Source organism: Miscanthus floridulus, chromosome 17, assembly GCF_019320115.1.
Source record: "Miscanthus floridulus cultivar M001 chromosome 17, ASM1932011v1, whole genome shotgun sequence".
NCBI classification, from domain to species: domain Eukaryota; kingdom Viridiplantae; phylum Streptophyta; class Magnoliopsida; order Poales; family Poaceae; genus Miscanthus; species Miscanthus floridulus.
The window spans coordinates 8,617,790-8,638,628 of record NC_089596.1 but is presented as its reverse complement, the minus strand read 5'-3'; the positions used below and the strand labels follow the sequence as shown (position 1 = coordinate 8,638,628).

General features: G+C 45.1%; 1 pseudogene; it reads right to left on the bottom strand.

Moving 5' to 3' along the window:
- Positions 1–177: 177 nt before the first annotated feature.
- On the bottom strand, positions 178–15,451 carry LOC136517474 (uncharacterized; annotated as a pseudogene).
- Between the last annotated feature and the right edge of the window lie 5,388 nt (positions 15,452–20,839).

Genomic DNA, 20,839 nt, shown 5'->3' with positions numbered 1-20,839 from the left:
CAACATTCGACCATTACAGATGCACAGTTCCAAAACATCCTACTTAACATCCATACAGAGGACACAATTCTAGGTGCATAGTTCCCAAACTCATCTATGAGCAGCCAATCCTACTTAAGAGCAGCAAAAGCACACATCAGGTGTCTTAGACTAGCAAAAGCACAGAAAACACATCATCTACTCAACACCAAGCTAGCTCTTGAGGCTTCTCACCACTCTTGCTTCAGGAGCACTTGTAGCCTTCTTTAGCTTCCTCTTTATAGGAGTCTTCTTCTTCTTTGGCTCCTGCTTATTTGCACTTGTCTTCTGCTTCTTCTTTTTTGGTGTCTTGCTCGGCCCTTCATCTTCTTCTCTCACCCTATAACAGATGCCTATCAGTTAAACATTCCTTGCCTATGTATATTCACAAGCAAATCAGGACTAAGACATGTACCTTTTAAGTGATGCCTCTATAGATGCCTGATCAATACCATCATCATCTTCTGTTGGTTTAGCAAATTTGTAGGACTTCTCAAAGTGCCCAAAGCCTTTGCACCTTCTGCATTTCACTTTCTTTCTATTTGCCCTTTGTTCCATAGTCCCTCTGATCCTGACCACTCTAGGTCTGCCTGCTGCTCTCCTCTGCCGAGGTGGGTATAGTTTGTATCCTAGTTCCACCTTAGGCCAGTCAGCCCTATCAGGCATGGGTGGAACTCTGTCTGCCTATGCTGCTCTAAACCTATCAATAGAGTAGTATTCATGCACAAAATCCTTGATTTGCAAGCCTCTATTGGACAAGATCCAAGCCAGTGCATGCCACAAGGTTTTCCTATGATCTGCCATACCCTACAGCTACATTTATGGTTGACAAGGTCCACAGTGTGCCTTTTGGTGTTGTTCCATTCATCAATCAGGGTTACCTTAGCAAAATCATCACCACTTGCTGCAACTTTAACTATCTTCAAGTGCTTGCTAATTAGGTTCAGCTCCTTTATAACACTTCGCAAAATGCCTTCACTCATTTCCCTACCAACCTTTCTCCTAAGAAACCTCTTCTCTATCACCATCTCCCTAAGCCCATCAACTAACTCATGTATGAGCAGCCCTTTCATGTCCTTCACCTGACTATTGAAGCTCTCTGATACATTGTTTGTCAGGTAGTCACATTTACTATCCTTTGAGAACCCACACTATCGATGCGGGACCCATAGGATACCCCGCAAAGGACAGAGAAGATCTAGTCCAACTAGGATTCTTCCCCTGTAATCTTAGTAGTATAACTATTAAGCAATCCTACTAGGATATCTCATTATAAACCGACTAGGACTCTGGCCTCCTGACTATATAAAGGAGGGCAGGGCTCCTAAGACAACGACAATTGTACAACACTGGACAATCAATCCAACGCAAAGGCTAAGGCCGACTGGACGTAAGGTTATTACTCGATCTACGATCGAGGGCCTGAACCAGGATAAATCGACTGTGTCTTGCGTTAACCATCGAGTTCAGCATACGCCGAAGCCCGAACATACTGCCCCGGGTACCCCCGTGGCAGGCTATCGGTGGTAAAACATCGACAGCTGGCGCGCCAGGTAGGGGAGTTCGGTGACTTTGCATCCAAGAATTCGATGGACCTCGACAACATAATCTTCCCAACGGAATCAACTTTCATCTTCGGCTCATGGATCTGCGAGGCGGACAACAACGGCAAGCTTCAGGGCCATCTCCTCAAAGATCCAGATCATCATAAAGAATTTCATACTTCACCAAATACAACGGATCAGCTCACCAGAAGATTCGCACAGCTCTCAGTATCCGATTCAAATCAGATTTCGCGACCACTCGTATCCGATTTGAATTCAAACATCAAGGCGAAGTTTTATCCGAGTGCTTTCAAGAATCCGCGTTCTTTTTTGGCAAGATTCCAGAGCACATCCCAAAACAACTCGGATTGCCCTCAGAATTCTTCCAAAAAGACGAGTTCTTTTCCATTTGGGCTCGACAACATGGCAAAATCCTATCAAGGACAGTTCGAAAGATCTTTCAATCCAAGATGCGGGATACCACTGACAGGAGCTCAGGAGGGCCTCGTGCTAACAATAACATCCCAAGACTGCATCATTCATTGGCCAGGTTCTGTTCCTGAGGACAGCAGTACCCAACTAGTCGGCACGACGACGACAGCAATTCTACCCTACCAAGAAGGAGACTCGATCTACGACACCGAGGCATCCACTAAAGTCATTAGCAACTCTGACAGCATGAAAGCTAACGCCAATAACAGAGCGACTCATGCGCGAGAAGTGCTCATGGTCCGACGACCGCGGTCACCACTAAATCCCCCAGAAGCACCCGATGTCAGATCATCAGATGAATCAGAATCCAACATATCGCCTTTTGCCCAAGGCTACGACGGAGAAACAGATAGTCAGAAACATGCTAGAGAAAGAAAAAACAAGTTAAAGCAAGGGCGTCAGCACCGTGCTAGGCAGCGCAAGGAAGCTTGGATCAGATACGAGTCAGAATTGGCTGAGTACGACAAAAGAAAATCGCAACGAGAAGTAGAGGGGAGACGCACGGCGAATACACCTTACGATAAGATTTGAGAAGCATTAGAAGAACTCGGAAAAACTTCACACCCCAGTGAGAAGTATGAACAGCTCCAGGACTTGCTCCGATCGACGATCCCGAAAACGCATGAAGAGAGAGCTCGATCAAGACTACCCGCAAGATCAACAACCCGCAGGCAAGAAGATCAAAATCAAAGGAAATCCGCTTTCGAAAGACTTGGGCCGAGTGGAAGCCGTGACGAAGGAAGTAGGAAGGAACATAATCAGAGCCACCGATTTGAACAACCAAGGAAGACTAGGAGTAGGGTACCTACCCAGACAATCTCGCAAGATTATTCCCGTCAAAACGACAGCTGGCCAGAAGAAGGTGCCGAATCCGAATTCAGAGAAACCAAGACACACGACAGATTCCCCTGCTTCGCAAACAGGCTTGCAATGGCACGATTACCTCACAAATTCAAACCATCTAACCACTCCAAGTATGATGGCAAAACTGAACCAAGGCAATGGCTCAGAATATATTCACAATCAATCGAACTAGCCGGAGGAGATGACGATATCAAAACCCTGTTCTTTCCCATGGCACTGGAAGCCATGCCTCTCCAATGGTTCGACAAACTGAACCCAGGATCTATCAGAAATTGGGAGGATTTGCAAAGAGCTTTTTGTGAGAATTTTGCAGGAATCATTACACATCCAATCACCCATGCGGAATTAAAAGGACTCAAGCAAAAGGGAGGTGAAAGTCTCAGAAATTATTATCGACGATTCGGCGAACTACGAGCCCAAGTGCATGACATAACCGAACGAGAAGTAATTGAAGCTTTCTCTCACGGAATCATGGCTAGGTGGCAATTTCAAGACTTCTGCAAAGAAAATCCGAGAAACAATGAGGAATTCAGACGAACAGTAGAAAAAATGATTACCGCAGAAGAAAAAACCCGAGAAAGATTCCCAGACAGAAACAACCAGGACAACTCGGACAGGCAAAATCATCGAAATAGCAGACATCAAGAAAGAAAACGTAGACCAGACAATACTGTGGCAATGGCCGACAAATCAAAGAAGTTTACCAAACCCAGAAGATATGATGACATTGAAAACATACGTTGCCCATTGCACCCTAATGGGAGACACACCATTGGAAATTGCTATACTTTCAAAGATCAATACACAAGAAAAAATAGTAAGGAAGACACCAAAGAAGACAATCAGAAAAGAGAAGGAGACGACCACGAGGACAAAGGATTCCAAAAACCTAGGGGAACGGTAGCAGTGATTTTCTCAGGGGCTCCGGATTGCAGAAGCAAACATCAAGAAAAACTAGCACTACGGACCATTATGACAGCAGAACCGGCTACACCAAGATACCTCAATTGGTCACAGTATCCTATCCAATTCACCAGGGAAGACCAGTGGACTAGCGTGGGAAACGCAGGCCATTATCCATTGGTTCTGGATCCAACTATAGCTGGTATGACTGTCACCAAAGTACTAATCGATGGAGGAGCTAGGCTTAACATCATCTTTTTAGAAACACTGAGAAAAATGGGACTACAACTCGCCGGGATGATTACACCAACAAGCACACCTTTTTACGGAATAGTACCCGGCAAAGCAGCCATGCCACTCGGACAAATTACTTTACCTGTTACCTTCGGAACTCCTTCAAACTACCGAACAGAGTTTATCAAATTCGAAGTCGCCGACTTCGATTCATCATATCATGCAATCCTAGGACGTCTGGCACTGGCCAAATTCATGGCAATACCACATTATCCGTACTTACTACTTAAGATGCTAGGACCCCACGGTATCCTTTCTCTTCGAAGCGATTTAAAGCGCGCTTTTGACTGCGACGTTCAGGCAATCCAAATTGCAGCCAAAGCACAAGCTGACAATGGAAGAAAAGAAATAGCCACAATCGCGGCAGAAACAAACCAAGAAGAATTAGAAATACCAGCTAAAAGACCCAGTATCATCGCACCACCAAAAGAAGCCGACGTCAAGCAAATCGACTTAGGCACGGGCGACACCTCCAAGACAGCAACCATCAGTGCTCACCTCTCAGAAAAATAGGAACTCGTGCTCACCAACTTTCTTCGGGACAACAAAGATATCTTCGCTTGGAAGCCAGCCGACATGCCAGGAGTCCCAAGAGAGTTGGCTGAGCACAGAATTGATGTCAACAAAAGCTCCAAACCTGTAAAACAGCGGCTACGACGATTCTCACCCGACAAGAAGGCGGCAATTAAAAAGGAAATAACAAAACTGATGGCAGCCGGGTTCATCAAGGAGATCCTACATCCAGACTGGTTAGCAAACCCGGTCCTTGTACAGAAGAAAAACACGGACGAGTGGCGTATGTGCGTCGATTACACAGATCTCAACAAACATTGCCCAAAAGATCCGTTCGGGCTACCACGCATTGACCAGATAGTTGACTCGACAGCAGGATCTGCGTTATTATCTTTTCTCGATTGCTATTCAGGATATCACCAGATCGCACTAAAAGAAGAAGACCAGAGCAAGACATCTTTCATCACCCCGTTTGGTGCCTACTGCTACAAGACCATGTCATTTGGACTAAAAAACGCTGGCGCCACGTACCAAAGAGCTATCCAGACTTGCCTTGGGAATCAAATCGGTGAAAATGTGGAGGCATACGTGGACGATGTGGTAGTGAAAACAAAAAACCCAGACACTCTAATTGAAGATCTAAAGCAAACTTTCGAAAACTTGAAGAAATGGAGATGGAAATTGAATCCAAACAAATGTGTATTTGGAGTTCCCTCAGGACAACTACTCGGATTCTTGGTCAGTCAGCGCGGGATTGAAGCCAGCACTAAGCAAATTCGAGCTATAACAGAAATGGGCCCACCTAGAAGTGTCAAAGATGTGCAGAAACTAACAGGATGCATGGCGGCCCTCAACCGTTTCATATCAAGACTCGGCGAAAAGGGGTTACCTTTCTTTAAACTACTAAAGAAGACAGACAAGTTCGAGTGGACAACAGAAGCCGACGAAGCTTTCAAAAAACTTAAAGAATACCTCACTTCATCACCTATCCTGACACCTCCAAAGAAAGATGAAGATATGATGCTATATATCGCGGCAACTCCCACCGTAATCAGCACAGCAATAGTCATAGAAAGAGAAGAACAAGGGCGCGCGTATAAAGTGCAACGTCCAGTATACTACATCAGCGAAGTACTGTCAGAATCCAAAATCCGGTACCCACATGTACAAAAACTACTCTACGCTTTACTCATTACCTCTCGGAAGCTTCGCCACTATTTCGAAAGCCACAAGATTACCGTAGCGACAGATTTTCCACTCGGAGATATCCTACACAATAAAGACGCCACAGGGCGCATATCCAAATGGGCAGTTGAAATTGGAGCTCTGGACATCAATTTCACCCCACGGAAAGCAATCAAATCTCAAACCCTCGCCGATTTCGTGGCTGAATGGACAGAGATTCAACAGCCCTTATCAGATACCATCCTCGACCATTGGAAGATGTACTTTGATGAATCACTCAAACTAGGCGGGGCCGGTGCAGGCGTTCTCCTCATTTCTCCAGAAGGAAAACAACTCAAGTACGTCCTTCAGATATTATGGCAAGCTACAAATAACGAAGCAGAATATGAAGCCCTCATCCACGGGCTACGAGTCGCGATTACCCTCGGAATAAAAAGATTACTCGTATACGGCGACTCAGCAGTGGTCATCAACCAAGTCAACAAAGATTGGGACTGCACCAAAGAAAACATGGGTGCTTATTGTGCTGAAATACGAAAACTTGAAAAACACTTCCAAGGATTAGAAATTTTACACGTTTTACGCGATTCCAACATTGCAGCGGATGTCCTTGCCAAACTCGGATCAGACAGGGCAAAGGTTCCACCCGGCGTGTTCATAGAAGAGCTATCAGTTCCCTCTATCAAACAACCCGGTGAAACAACACATGAAATTCAGGCTAAAGGCATTCAGATATTGATAATCAACACTTCATGGACTCAAGTTTTCATCGACTATATCAAAGAAAACAAATTACCAGCAGATAAGGTAGAAGCCACCCAAGTTGTTCGTAGAAGCAAAAACTACGTTCTAGTAGGAGATAAACTTTACAGAAGAGCAGCATCATCAGGAGTACTCCTAAAATGTGTTTCGTTTCAAGAAGGAAAAGAGATCCTAGACGAAATACACTCAGGTTGCTGTGGAAATCATGCCGCTTCAAGGACACTGGTTGGCAAAGCATTTCGCACCGGATTCTACTGGCCAACCGCTTTAAAAGACGCAGAAGAGCTTGTCAGAAAATGCAAAGGTTGCCAAATGTTTGCAAGACAAGCCCATGTACCAGCTCACAATCTTATCTGCATACCACCCGCTTGGCCTTTTTCCTGCTGGGGGCTAGATCAAGTAGGACCCTTGAAAAAGGCAAAAGGCGGTTTCGAGTACATCTTTGTGGCAGTTGACAAGTTTACTAAGTGGATTGAATACAAACCACTCGCGAAATACAGCGCAACCAAAGCAGTCGAGTTCATCCAAGACATTATGCACCGTTTCGGCATGCCAAATCGAATCATCACAGATCTAGGCTCCCCCTTCACAGCTACAGAATTTAAAAGCTGGGCACGAGACTGTGGTTTCAGCATAGACTATGCGTCTGTTGCACATCCAGAAGCCAACGGACAAGTAGAAAGAGCTAATGGACTCATACTAGCCGGATTAAAACCAAGGTTATACGAAGAACTAATGGACTATGGGTCCAAATGGATTGAAGAACTACCGAAAGTAGTATGGGGGCTACGAACTCAAATAAGCAGAGCAACAGGCCACTCACCTTTTTTCCTAGTTTACGGGTCAGAGGTCGTACTACCCGCCGATTTGATCTGGACATCCCCAAAAATAGAACAATATGATGAAGGAGAAGCAGAACACACAAGGAGATTAGAACTCGACAGTTCAGAAGAAATCAGAATAAACGCTACCCTCCAATCAGCTAGATACCTACAAGGTTTAAGACGGCACTACAACAAGAGTACCCAACCTCGATCACTACAAGTTGGAGACTTAGTGCTAAGAAGGATACAAAAGACTGATGGACGACATAAGCTACTCAGTCCTTGGGAAGGCCCGTTCATTGTCACAAAAATCACCGGACCCGGCACATACAAGTTAATGACCGAAGATGGAAAAGAAGTCAGCAATACATGGCACATCAGCCAGCTAAGAAAATTCCATGCGTAAAAACAACTCAGGGAAAAGCAGACATGCAAGCCACAAAGGACCTACGTTCATAATCAACGAAAGACAATACTATTCAAAAACATATGTATTAGTTTATACTCATGATCAATAAAGATGATATTCATCCACAGCATGTCTTGTCATGACTTCCAACGAGTTGTTCTCCCGAAACAAAAAGCAAAATGGCTGAAAACATGCCTGAGCATCCCGGCCGAGAGCAAAATAGCTGAAAAGACGCTTGAGCCCGCCGATGAGGGTAGCCAAAAGCTAACACCCGAAACAAAAAGCAAAATGGCTGAAAACATGCCTGAGCATCCCGGCCGAGAGCAAAATAGCTGAAAAGATGCTTGAGCCCGCCGATGAGGGTAGCCAAAAGCTAACACCCAAAACAAAAAGCAAAATGGCTGAAAACATGCCTGAGCATCCCGGCCGAGAGCAAAATAGCTGAAAAGATGCTTGAGCCCGCCGATGAGGGTAGCTAAAAGCTAACACCCGAAACAAAAAGCAAAATGGCTGAAAACATGCCTGAGCATCCCGGCCGAGAGCAAAATAGCTGAAAAGACGCTTGAGCCCGCCGATGAGGGTAGCTAAAAGCTAACACCCGAAACAAAAAGCAAAATGGCTGAAAACATGCCTGAGCATTCCGGCCGAGAGCAAAATAGCTAAAAAGACGCTTGAGCTCGCCGATGAGGGTAGCTAAAAGCTAACACCCGAAACAAAAAGCAAAATGGCTGAAAACATGCCTGAGCATTCCGGCCGAAAGCAAAATAGCCGAAAAGACGCTTGAGCTCGCCGATGAAGGTAGCTAAAAAGCTAACACCTGAAACAAAAAGCAAATCAACCAAGTCAACCGAAATCTATCTTCAAAAGACCCTCCAGCACTTCGTTCCGAAAAGCAAGAGGCTCGGGGGATACAACCAGATGGATGTACTTCTTCTTCAAAAGAGCACAAGCACCATTCAAGAAAGCACTCGGACGCCGAAGTTTATCAAAGCTGCATTCTATACCGAGTCGTTTTACATAGTGCGGGCGAAAGGTTGCTAACGCGAAGATCTACATCTAACAAAGTCATCACACGGACAAAGCACTCAACGAATCACAGAGGAACGATAAAAGAAAAGTACCCGACAAATCAAGGGGCCCCGTAAGAATAACACATAGAGCCGTTTCGCGGAGCAGAGACGGAAACAGAACAAGGTACTCAACAAGTCAAATAACTTCAACCGCACCCAAACAAAGAATACATCAACAAGAATAAAGAATCTTCATTTAAAAAAGGAGTGTAATATTACAAGGGGATGCTCAAGCGAGTCAGGCATTGTCATCAGAGAGGGAAAGGTCAATATTTAGACCATCTACAATCCTACTGGCTAGATCTTCGACCTCAGGCTCCATCTTTTCAACGGCGTCAAGATATTCTTGGCTTTCAGCTTCTTCCGCTATCTTGGAGAGAGGCGCCTCCGGAGCAAGGACCCGAACCTGGGCCAGCACATTTTTGGTACATACTTGGGCGCACCTCTTCGCGAACTCTTGGAAACGAGTCGGAATCCGAGGAATGAACTGCGCCCAAGATTGCCCGTCATCCACCGAAGTCCGGAGGGCGTCGGCTACCGAACGAAAAGATTTCCACAGGGCATTCCAATTCTCGGTAGCCGTCACCAGCTTCCCAGATAGGCCTTCAATAGTTTTTTGGGCCTGCACAAGATCTCTGTCAGCTCCACGCCTAATCAGCCTAGCAAGGGCGAGTTCTTCCTCAGCATGAGCATTTACCTCCTCAGCTCTATTATGACTAGAACGGACAAGGGCCTTCATTTCATCAATACTCTCCGAGAGCTTTTGTTTCTCAACTCGGAGAGCTAGAACAAAACACCAAAGAACAAGTCAGCAGAAAAAGAAGTCAAAATACAAGAAGAAACAGACAGAACCCGAGGCACCTTTGCTTTCATTCTTCGCAGACTCCACCGCAGCATCTCTCTGTTTCTCCGTCTCCACAACCCGGGCGCGAAGGGCTTTCTCCTCCTTTTGGTGCAACTGGCGCTCCGTCTCCAACTCAGCCCGGAGAAGATCAAGATCGGCTTTCAGAGCGTCTACCTCCGAAGACAACTTCCTCTCATTTTCAGATGAGAAAAAGAAGCCAGAATGATCACGAGAAAAAGACTGAGCAGAAAGAGGCAAAGAGAAACGGGGCGTAAGGATAGAAGAAAAACAAGCATGCAAAAGAAAGGTGGCAGAAAAATTTACCTGGAGCTTTTCACCAAAAGAAGTCGCGAGGGTCGACAAGCTCCCCCAGGCTGCGGTCAGCTCTGATAACCGATGAGTGGCATCGAATTGTTGCACCACATCATCGGACAGAGAAGGGCCGCCGGGGGCAAAAGAAGGGGAAAGAGAAGCCGGCTGGGGCGAAGCAGGAGCGACCAGAGCAACCTCCAGGGAAGCCGGAGCCAAATCCCCAGAAGAACCCGGCGCGACGGCCACAGTTACCTCCAGAGCGACCAAGCCCGCAACTCCGCCAGGAAGCTCTGAAGCCCCCACCACGACTTCATCAACAGAATGATGTGAGTCTCGAGGCTCAGAACTCGTTGGCACAGCAGGAAGCAGAGAAGAAGTCGGTGGAGAAGTTAGAGAAGACGAAGCGCTGAAAAGTGATAAAAAGAAGCACCAATAAGAACCAGAGGAAGGAAGATAAAAGACAAAAAGACGAAGCAAGAATCTACTCACCCGACTACTTTTTTCCTTGCGAAGCCAAGAGAAGGCCTCGCAGGGGGAACCACGACGGCAAAGACGTCCCCGTCATCCAACGACGGGAGCGGGACAGCCGACAACGGAGCCACAGAAGAAGCCGGAGCCGGAGCCGTGGAAGAACTCCGCACCAGAGGAGCAATACGGCTCGGGGCGGAAGAAACTAAAGAACTCGACCCCGGAGCTTCGGAAGAAGTCGGCGTGAGAGCATCGGAAAAACTCACACCCGACCTCCGATTACTTCAAAAAAGTTCAAGACTAAGATTAAAAACAAAGAGGAAAAATTCAATGTGACAAGAATATGAAAAACAACTCACCGCCGCGTGATAAGAGGAACTTCATCATCCTCTTCTTCCTCAGCCAGCAAAACCAGAACACCCGCTGAAAAAGAGATGAAAAGTACTCGGTTCAAGAGAGAGACATGAAAATAAAAGAACAAAGAAGTACTAAATGTGCTCACCTAAGAGCATGCTAGCAACAACTGGAGTACCTGAAGGAGTACTTGGTTTACGAGGCTTCTTGGAGACAGGCAAGCCAGATGAAGACCCGTCCATCCGCCCCCTCTTCGGGACGCTGCGAGGTCCGCGAGGGACTAGACGAGGAACATACTCTTCATATAAATCATCAGACCCGAAAGATACCCCAGGAAGGGCTGTAAAAGTTTGAGACTTACTAATTACAGAAGTACCGGCTGGATGATCCCCAGCCTCCGCCACAGCAGGGAGAACATCAAGGCGGATCGGATCGACAAAGTTCCGACCAAGCACCTACAAAGAAAAGGCAAAACACCAAGACAAAGAAGAACTAAGCAAGAACGGACGCAGAAAGAGTACACAAAGAACTCAAATAAAAAGAAAAAAGGAGGATAGACAACTCACAGCTGGTGGCGGGTTGTTGGCCGAGTACTCAAGGACGGCAGGAGGAATGACGCTCACTCCTTTCAGCATTTTCTGGAGACGCTCGAGTACCTCCTCACCGGTCAGCTCAAGAGCTGGGACCATGCGCGAAGAATCCTCAGCCCCAGAATACTCAAAGCCGAGATGTCCCCGCTCTTTCAAGGGTTGAACCCGACGACGAAGAAAGCTTGAGACAATACCAAAGCCGGTCAATCCTTGCTGTTTCAGCGTACTAATCCTATCAAGGAGAGGTTGGATCGCCTGAATTTCAGCAGGAGACTCAAGCTTTTTGTCCCACCGGTCGTTCGCCACAGGACCGGATCCAGAGTGGACAACAAGAGAAGGGATCAAATTGGCAGCATAGAACCACTCGGCGCGCCAATCCTTGACAGAATCGACCAGGTCATAATCAAAAAACTTGATTTTGAGACCCTGGCGAAACTGAATCCCGCAACCGCCAAGGACACTGGTTTCCTCGCAGCGGGGTTGAGGTTTTAGGCGAAAGAAAAAACGAAAAAGAGATAGAGAAGGAGGAATCCCAAGGAAAGCTTCACAAAGATGGACAAAAACAGAAAGATGGAGAACGGCATTGGGGGTTAGATGATTCAAACTAACCCCGAAATACCCAAGAAACTGATGAAGGAAGGCAGAAGCAGGGAGACAGAGGCCAGCGCGGACAAAAGAGACAAAAAGGACAATCTCACCAGGACCCAGGGCCGGAACCCGATGCTCGCCCGGAACTCTCCATTCAGCGATGACTTTGTCCTGGATCAAGCCATCACTAACGAGCTCGCGCAGCTGGTCTTCGCTAGTTGTTGGAGCCGGCCAAACCTTCTGAGCTGCCCTCATGGCCACGAACTCCTGGTTTTCGATCAAAGAAAGCGACGACTCCTCGTCCACAAAGGTCGCCTGAGATTTGCTTGCGGTTTTCTTCTTTCCCATGAATTGGCGGAAGCAACAAAGGCGCTAAGAAGGATGGAGCAAGAATGGTGGTGCTCGGGCGATAACGACAATGACGGCGGCGGTTTTCTGAGAACTAGGGTTTAAAGGAAAAAGCTGGGTGACAAGGGAAAGAAGATAAAGGGTCTTTAAATAGATTTCTCAGTGATACAAACGGCCCATAAGGCCCGTTAAAGCACATCATGGGAGAACAACGGTCCATTTACCGACGCAGCTAAAACGACGGAGGGCACGAATCCACACAACGGTACGAATCAACGGGCAGATTTCAGACTTATCCGCGCAGCAACACAGCAGGGTTATCAGATAACCACAGGAACAACTCGTTGAACCAAGAAGAAAGAAAGGGCTACCTCACGAGTAACAAAAGAACCCGGTTATGTAAGAAAGAACTCGGTAGTCTCATGAACGACAGGGATCACAACAGAAGAGTCAAAGACAACTCAAAATACAAGATTCATTACATTACAAGCAACTTCAAAAATAGAAGATTACAAACCCTACAAGACCCAACGAACTCGGCACCACGAAAAGCAAAGTAGCAAAGAGGAACACGGACACGACTAGGCTCTGGAACGACTACGTGTCCCAAATTACTACTCGGAAGGACAGACCGCCATCAGCTACACTGTTTTCTTCAAAGGACGAACGCAGTGCATCCAAGGCGGAAATCGGCAGCACGGCAGGGCAACATGGAGCAGAGAAGGCCGGCGGGCATCTGTCTACCCAAGATCGATGTGATGCTGGATATGGTGTTGATCTGCACCGGACGGTCTCAAGACAGGCGATGAGGATCAACCCAGAGCTGCCGGATGAAGGAACGAAGCCCACATCACAAGACTTCCTCCAACTACCACCACGTACATCCTGGCACAATGCTGCCGCGGGACTAGCCTACCTCTAATCCCTATCACAAGACTTCCTCCAACTACGACAAGACACACAGGAACTACAAAATACGCCCGGGGGCTGCTCAACTTCACAAACTACCATGTTCACAACCAGGAAGGTTTCAACAGAATGTCCAATGGATGAAAACAAGCACTCCGGGACGGTATTTATAGGCCAAAGGATCGGCGCACATGGACCAGGAGCACCAACGAAATAAGCCCAACAAAGGACATAGTGAAGAGACAGGACTCAATAATGGATGACTCAGACGAGAAGAAATAGTACTCGAAGACGGGCATATTCGGAAGAATATACTAGCACAGTACAACCCGTGAAAAAAAAGGCACTTACGCTCAACCACCACAATACAACTACATCTGGCAACGGCAGACTATCAAAGAATACGCCAAGACCTCACATCCGAGTTCTTCCTGAAACAAAAAGAACCCGGATATAAGCTCAGAGGCTACATGCCACGAAACTACTCGGATAACGAAATAATCCAAGTCTCGGGGACTACTTCGGAACACAAATTCTTCAAACAACATAAAAGATCAAGACCCTCCAACTTTTTGTTCCAAACAGCAAGAGGATCGGGGGCTACACTCAGTGAGTGCACTTTTTCCTCGAAAAAGCGCACGTCACCAAAAGATTTCCTCAACACAGACCACTTCAAGACATTACGACAAAAAGAACCCGGAACGATCCATATTCGAGTTCTTTTTAAAACTTCAGCGAACAATCAGAGCAACTTCAAGACAAGATCCTCCAGCTCCTTGTTCCAAATAGCAAGAGGCTCGGGGGCTACAACTAGATGGATGTATTTTTTCTTCAAAAAGCACTCGCGATTCAAAGATCCCAAGAAGCGCTACAAGGTTTCACTCCAGAAAGCACTCGGATGACATTTTGTTCCTACTCAACAAGACTTGAAGGAGCAGAGCGAGACTTTCAGAGCTCAACCATGAAGTGCTCGGGGGCTTGTCGATGCGGGACCCATAGGATACCCCGCAAAGGACAGAGAAGATCTAGTCCAACTAGGATTCTTCCCCTGTAATCTTAGTAGTATAACTATTAAGCAATCCTACTAGGATATCTCATTATAAACCGACTAGGACTCTGGCCTCCTGACTATATAAAGGAGGGCAGGGCTCCTAAGACAACGACAATTGTACAACACTGGACAATCAATCCAACGCAAAGGCTAAGGCCGACTGGACGTAAGGTTATTACTCGATCTACGATCGAGGGCCTGAACCAGGATAAATCGACTGTGTCTTGCGTTAACCATCGAGTTCAGCATACGCCGAAGCCCGAACATACTGCCCCGGGTACCCCCGTGGCAGGCTATCGGTGGTAAAACATCGACACACACCTATACCAGATTTGGTTGTGGTGATCCTGTAAGTACTGAATTGCATCAGGAGTAAACTCATATATCTTCTGCATGTGCCACCTAAATAGCCCTTTAGTGTAGCTCCTAGCAGTTGGATAGAGATGAGTTGTGAAAACATCTCCTATGTAATGCTTCATGAAGTTGGAATATAGATGTCTCGTGCACTCCCTGTACTCAGCCTCAGGAAACACAACACCAACTGCCTTCTCCAAGCCCTTACATGCATTAGTACAAATCACTAGTCCTTGAGGGCTCCCAACATCCCTTCTCAACTGCTGCATAAACCACTTCCAGTTGTCCTCATTTTCATAGTAAAAAATAGCATATGCAATGTAATACAACCAATTATGTCCATCAACTCTTGTAGCAGATGCCAACTGTCCAGTGTATTTACCAGTTAGACTAGAGGCATCAACACCAATGAATGGCCTACAACCAGCTAAGAACCCATCTACACATGGTTTGAGAGCTACAAATATCCTCTTAAACCTTCTTTTCTTGCCTACTTTCTGCACATCTATCTCTACAATGCTACCAGGACAAGTTATCTCCATCTGAGCTTTCTAATTAAATAGAATTTTGAATGACTCTTCATATTTACCATGAATTTTCTATAGTGCTAGTTGCATGCCTGAATATGCCTTGTTGTACTTGAGCTTTATTCCATAATCTCCCTCAACCTTCTCCTTTGTTGCCTTAGGCCCCTTGCTTGGATTCTTTTTCAACTAGTCTGTCAGTCTATCTGCCATCCAGCTTTGAGAAGCCATTTTACCTTTAACAAGCTTTGTGGTTGGACAATTGTGCTGTGTTGGTAGAACCTTAATCTGAAATAGGCAACCATCAATACAAGGGTACAAGAGCAAACTGAATGAATACAAGGGTATAGGAGCAAACTGAATGACTTAGTATGTACCTGAATAGTTTTCTAATCATGAATCCTTGAAGCATGAATACGCTAAGGACAACCAGGGTGTTTACACCTTGCAATAAACCTGGTAGGGTTAGTCTTGATGCCATGAGCAAACTCAAAACCTATCTTCACTGCATAGTGCCTCACTACTTTCCTGAAGGTTGTTATGTCTGGAAATAAGGCACCCTTCTCTATTATTGGGTTCTCTAGATCATGGAGGACCCTTATCTCATTAGGATCTACATCAGTAATCTCTGCCTTAGGAGGTATAGCTCCTTCAGCAACAACATATTCATTGGCATCATTAGTAGGCACAAATGAATCAATAGTAGCATTCATAGATGGTTGTGCAAGTGCAATTGAAATATACATATGCTCATCATTGACACCAACATACTCTTCTTCATTATGAAAGATGTCAGGCACTTCATCAGCAACACCTTTGGAATGTTTAGGCTCTGTAGTAGTGGGCTACATTGATGGATCAGGCTGCATTGATGGATCAGCTTGTGGTTCTGGATGATTATGTTGTTGTGGTTCAGGTTGCATTGGTGGATCAGGCTATGGTTCTAGACCAGTGGGATGTGGTAGGTGTGGATCTAAGTTAGGTGGAATAACACACAAGGGTTCTAAATCATCAAACTCATGCTGTTCCAACACAGTTTTTTCCACCACAACTAAGATGACTAGGCAATGCATCTCTAACTTATACATTTTGTTTACACCAAAATTTAGAAGGAGTCTCACAGAGACTTAGAACCTCCTAAGATCATGTCACCAAGGAAGCAATTGCATGTAGATTGGAATTAGCTGATTCAAATGTAGCACCAGAGTTGGCTTTCTTTAGGCAGCGCTGGCAGACAATGACAAAGGCTATGATCGGCGCCAAGACGAAACATGATGGACTCTCCAAAAAGGGAAAGATTAGAGTCCAAGTTATCTTAAATTAGGAATGTTTTCTTTCATGCCGAAAAATTGTAATGAATTGTGTTCGAGTAGGATTCATGTTTAGACTCTAGGTATAAATACCAAACCCCAGCTATTGTAGAGGACAACAATCAATCCAATATACAAGTTATTTACTTTTTTCGGCTCTGGCCACCCCTTAGGAGTAGGAGTAGAGTAGATCTCGGTGAGTTCTTCCGCAAGTACGGCTGGATCGATTCGGTTGACCTCCACTACTTGTTGTAAGTATCGTCATGGCTTATACCTCTGTTTGTATGGCTGCATCGATCCGGTTGACCTCCACTGTGACTCTGGTATAAGTTAGTTATCGATTCTTGCCTAGTTCAAGTATGGCTGCATCGATCCGGTCGACCCCCACTGCATGAACTAGATCAAGGTCAAGTTATCGGCTCTACCTTAGAATGGCAGTCTTTGGTAGATTCATTAAGTTACTGATATTGCTTATTGCTTTCATTATTTATCTAAATTATAGCAATATCACTCTGTCTGATTGGGATTAATCTAGATCGGCCTTATATCTTGTTTAGCCCATCATTTGTTAATCTAAAACTAATCTAATTTATTTAAACGATGAGTTATGTTTTATCGGCTATTTTACGTCAATCTTGATCGTGTATAGCATGCGGTTAAAGGATGTTGCGTCTTGAGTAGATTTATTGGCTAGCGAAAATAGTTTCATGGCCCGTTATCACGGCCTGTGTGATTCTGCCTCACACCCCACTGTTAGCACCGTGGAGTGGGGATCGTTATTTGATAGATTTATTCCTGATAAGGCATGATTTTAACTATGCGCTATTCCTGAATCGGTTATTTTAGCCGATATCGAATGCTTTCATGAATAGTTCGTATCCCGAGACTATTGAAGTAAAGATAGGTTGAAAGATATGTTAGCCCCATGATCTTATTATTGTATTACAGCCTGCATGATTCTGCCTCATGCCCCCACTGATATTGGTAATGAGTTAGAGTCGTCAAGTCTATTGTTATTTCTATGGCCTACATGATTCTACCTTATGCCCCACTGGTCATAGCGATAGATGAGATCTAACATGTTCATTAGATTTATCTTTATTAAACGGTTAAGTGATATTGAATTGTTTCTTTATATAAAAAGGGGTTCAGTTACTTATAATCATTGGCTTAGCATAAACCAATCATTATTGACATCTTATTGTCATTGATTAATATTTGTTCAAATAACAACATTTACCCTAAATGATAACTGATTCTTCTTATATAACCTAATAAGCTTTAACTGATTTATTCTCATGAATATGCTAGAATCGACTATTTAGTCGATCTCCTTTTATATCGGCTCTCAGAGCCGCACATTCGGGACTATCTGGCAACACCAGCAAGTTCCGCCTTAATTACTGATGAACTTTCTCTCCTTGTCAATTATAGGGTCAAATTGACTAGCACATCTCAGGAGGAGTGCGCAAGATCGACCATCCCTACGTTGAAGCTAGGCGGATCTACAGCTCCATCGAGCAGACCCTTCTGGCTTGCTACGTGTGTCCTCGGCACAGGACGAAAATTCTGTGTCGACACATTTCAAACAAGTTTTGGAACTACACGTCATTCACAATCATTACATCCTCACCCATAGTCTTGTCAAAAAACCAAATTGTGGCCTTCTGGTTAGAGCTCCAACTGACCTCACTAGATAGGTTAGAAAGTAGCAAATCAAATGTAATCATGCCTACCTCCACAGCCCATTTAACAACCTTTCCCTTACAGTACAATTTTTCCCATCACTGTCTTTCATCATAAAGGCTTCAACTTTGATCTCTAACGAAAACATAGAAATCCTAGCACAACATAAATGAGAACGATAACAGTCTAAGCTACAGTGAACAGCAAAAAAGACTACTTTGAAATCTACTTATAGCGCATAATCGTCCCAAGTTAGCCCACACCACAGTCAACCATGAGTTAGTGTTCCACATCGCGAGAACATACCTAGATCTAGGGTTGGTGTCTTCTAGCGTCGCCGCCACTGGCGTAGGTGGCATGTCGCCGCTCTTCATGGCTGCTGCAACCCTACTGGACCGGGGCCGCAACAACGTCAACCTTCATGGATCGAGGATGCCCACTTCATCGAGATCAAGTGCACCACCGCCGGTGAAGAAGATTGCTGACGCTCAGTTCTAGGGTTAGGGATTGGGAAAGGGAGCAGGGAATGGGGACAGAGAATGGACAGACAAGGTGGGCGTCGGTACCCTTATCCTTTCACGGGAGGGCAAAATGGTCCATACAGAAATATGGCTCCCTCCTGTACGCCTGATAGTGGGTCCAAGACGGTGTTGGACGTACATAGTGGCGTGTCTCAAACAACTGAGGAATTATAATGGCACTGACATCATTAGATGAATAGTAATGGCGTGCTTCAAAAACGTGACAATTATAATGGCACGGATCCAATTAACCCTAAAGAATATTATTAGGTACTTGTACATTTGCGAAGAGTACATGGCGTTTCTTAGATGACATGCTCATGATTCATTTTAAGGCATTAGCATTAACCAGGTATGATATCCAAAGAGTGATTAGCACATATAAGTTGCAACATCACCATGTTCCTTCTTTACACTACCAACAACGGAATGGTTCCATCTCGAAGGAGTTTAGGCTTTCAAACTCTACAGAGGTGTACAACTGTACCCACACGAAAGAACGAGACTAACCACCATACCTTGTGCACAAGATATGCATTGCCTCACATCTTCCAAACTTTCCCTAAATTGGCCCGGGTATCCTATGAAAGGTTCGACTAGTGCCCGGTCAATGTTTCGGACATTCCCGACCAGCGCCACCCCCTTGCCAGTTTCACGGATAAACTGGTCACAATTAGTTACTTGGCTTGTCGACCCCATCCACGACATGTGGTCTATACGGGTGGTTACTTAGACTCATGTATCCTAATAAACGGTCCTTAACTGCTCCACGAGCTATGTCACTTGAGATCCCACACTCATAGTGATCTGCCCCTCGCATGAGCGAAGTTATCAAGGTGGTGTTAAAGTTCATAACCTTTAGTGATATTATTCCTTAGCCAGATTAGTAAAGTAAGTCAAGTTGTACCCCCATTGTTTTTAGTAATTAATTATCCAAGTGTAGCATCCTACACGTGCGAGAATGAGTTCTCTTCTCATGCTCATCTTCTACCATTGTTAAGCAACTAAGCAATAAGCGATTAAGCGTTTCTATTCCCATTGTTTAGATGAGAGGATTCTAATAGATTAATGAGTGACTCTAAGTGTAGAGTGAACAAGATTACTATCGAAACCTACATGAAATGCATAACTCATAATGGGACTTCATAAGTATCCAAAATAGGGTTTATAGTAGTGGGGTGCCTACCTAGTTTTGCCGCTCAAACGAATTCGAAGTTGTAGACAACAACTCACACACATCCCTTACGCTACTCGGGTCCTGAAAGAAAACAAGGATCGAGGCTGAAGATAACCGAGGAAGGCTTAGGAACAAGACTTGGCTTAGGACTTAGGATATAGGCTTCTACCAATGGCTCTACTATTGCCCTTCCTAAAATTATGCTTAACTTAGTATTGTTGACCTCTTGGGTAAGCTTGCTACACAACTTTATCCTTACTGTTAACTTGACGAACACTTCGACCTAGGTGGTGGACGCTCCATAGGGTTAGGGTTTTGGGGTGACTTGGCTTTGGTTGAACTCTGCTTGGGTTGATGGACACTCCGTTAGAGGTAATGGACACTCCGGTAGGAACTAAAAGGCCTCGGGTTGTTGGGTTGTTGTCCTCTATAAATCATCGGATGCTCCGCCATGGGTGACTAACGCTCTGGTATAGGCTTGGTGCTTTCGGGTTCACTGGCTATAAGTCCTTATAATTCAACGGACACTCCACGGGATACCGCAGATGCTTCACTGGTTCATGTTGACAGAATATAAGATTCTAGTGACTGATTTTTTGGAGATATCAGACACTTCGTCAAACTATCGACAGAACCTATGTTCTTTGGTTATCTTGGGTTCCAAGCCTAGATGTGCTCAGCTATGATCTATGCATGTGCAAGATATCTCTAGGATAGTTTAGGTGGTTTACTAGGCTCAAGATAGCTTGGTTTGAAGCTTGTTTTACTTAGTGTGGCTATAGGTTAAGGATCAAACTTAGAGATACAAGAACTAGAGAATGAACCATGAGATTAAGATAAAAGCCTTAGCTCTGAGATCTGAGAGCTTCCATAGCGAAAAGGTTAAAGATCCAAACCTTCTCTACTCTTGCTTCTTTATCCACAA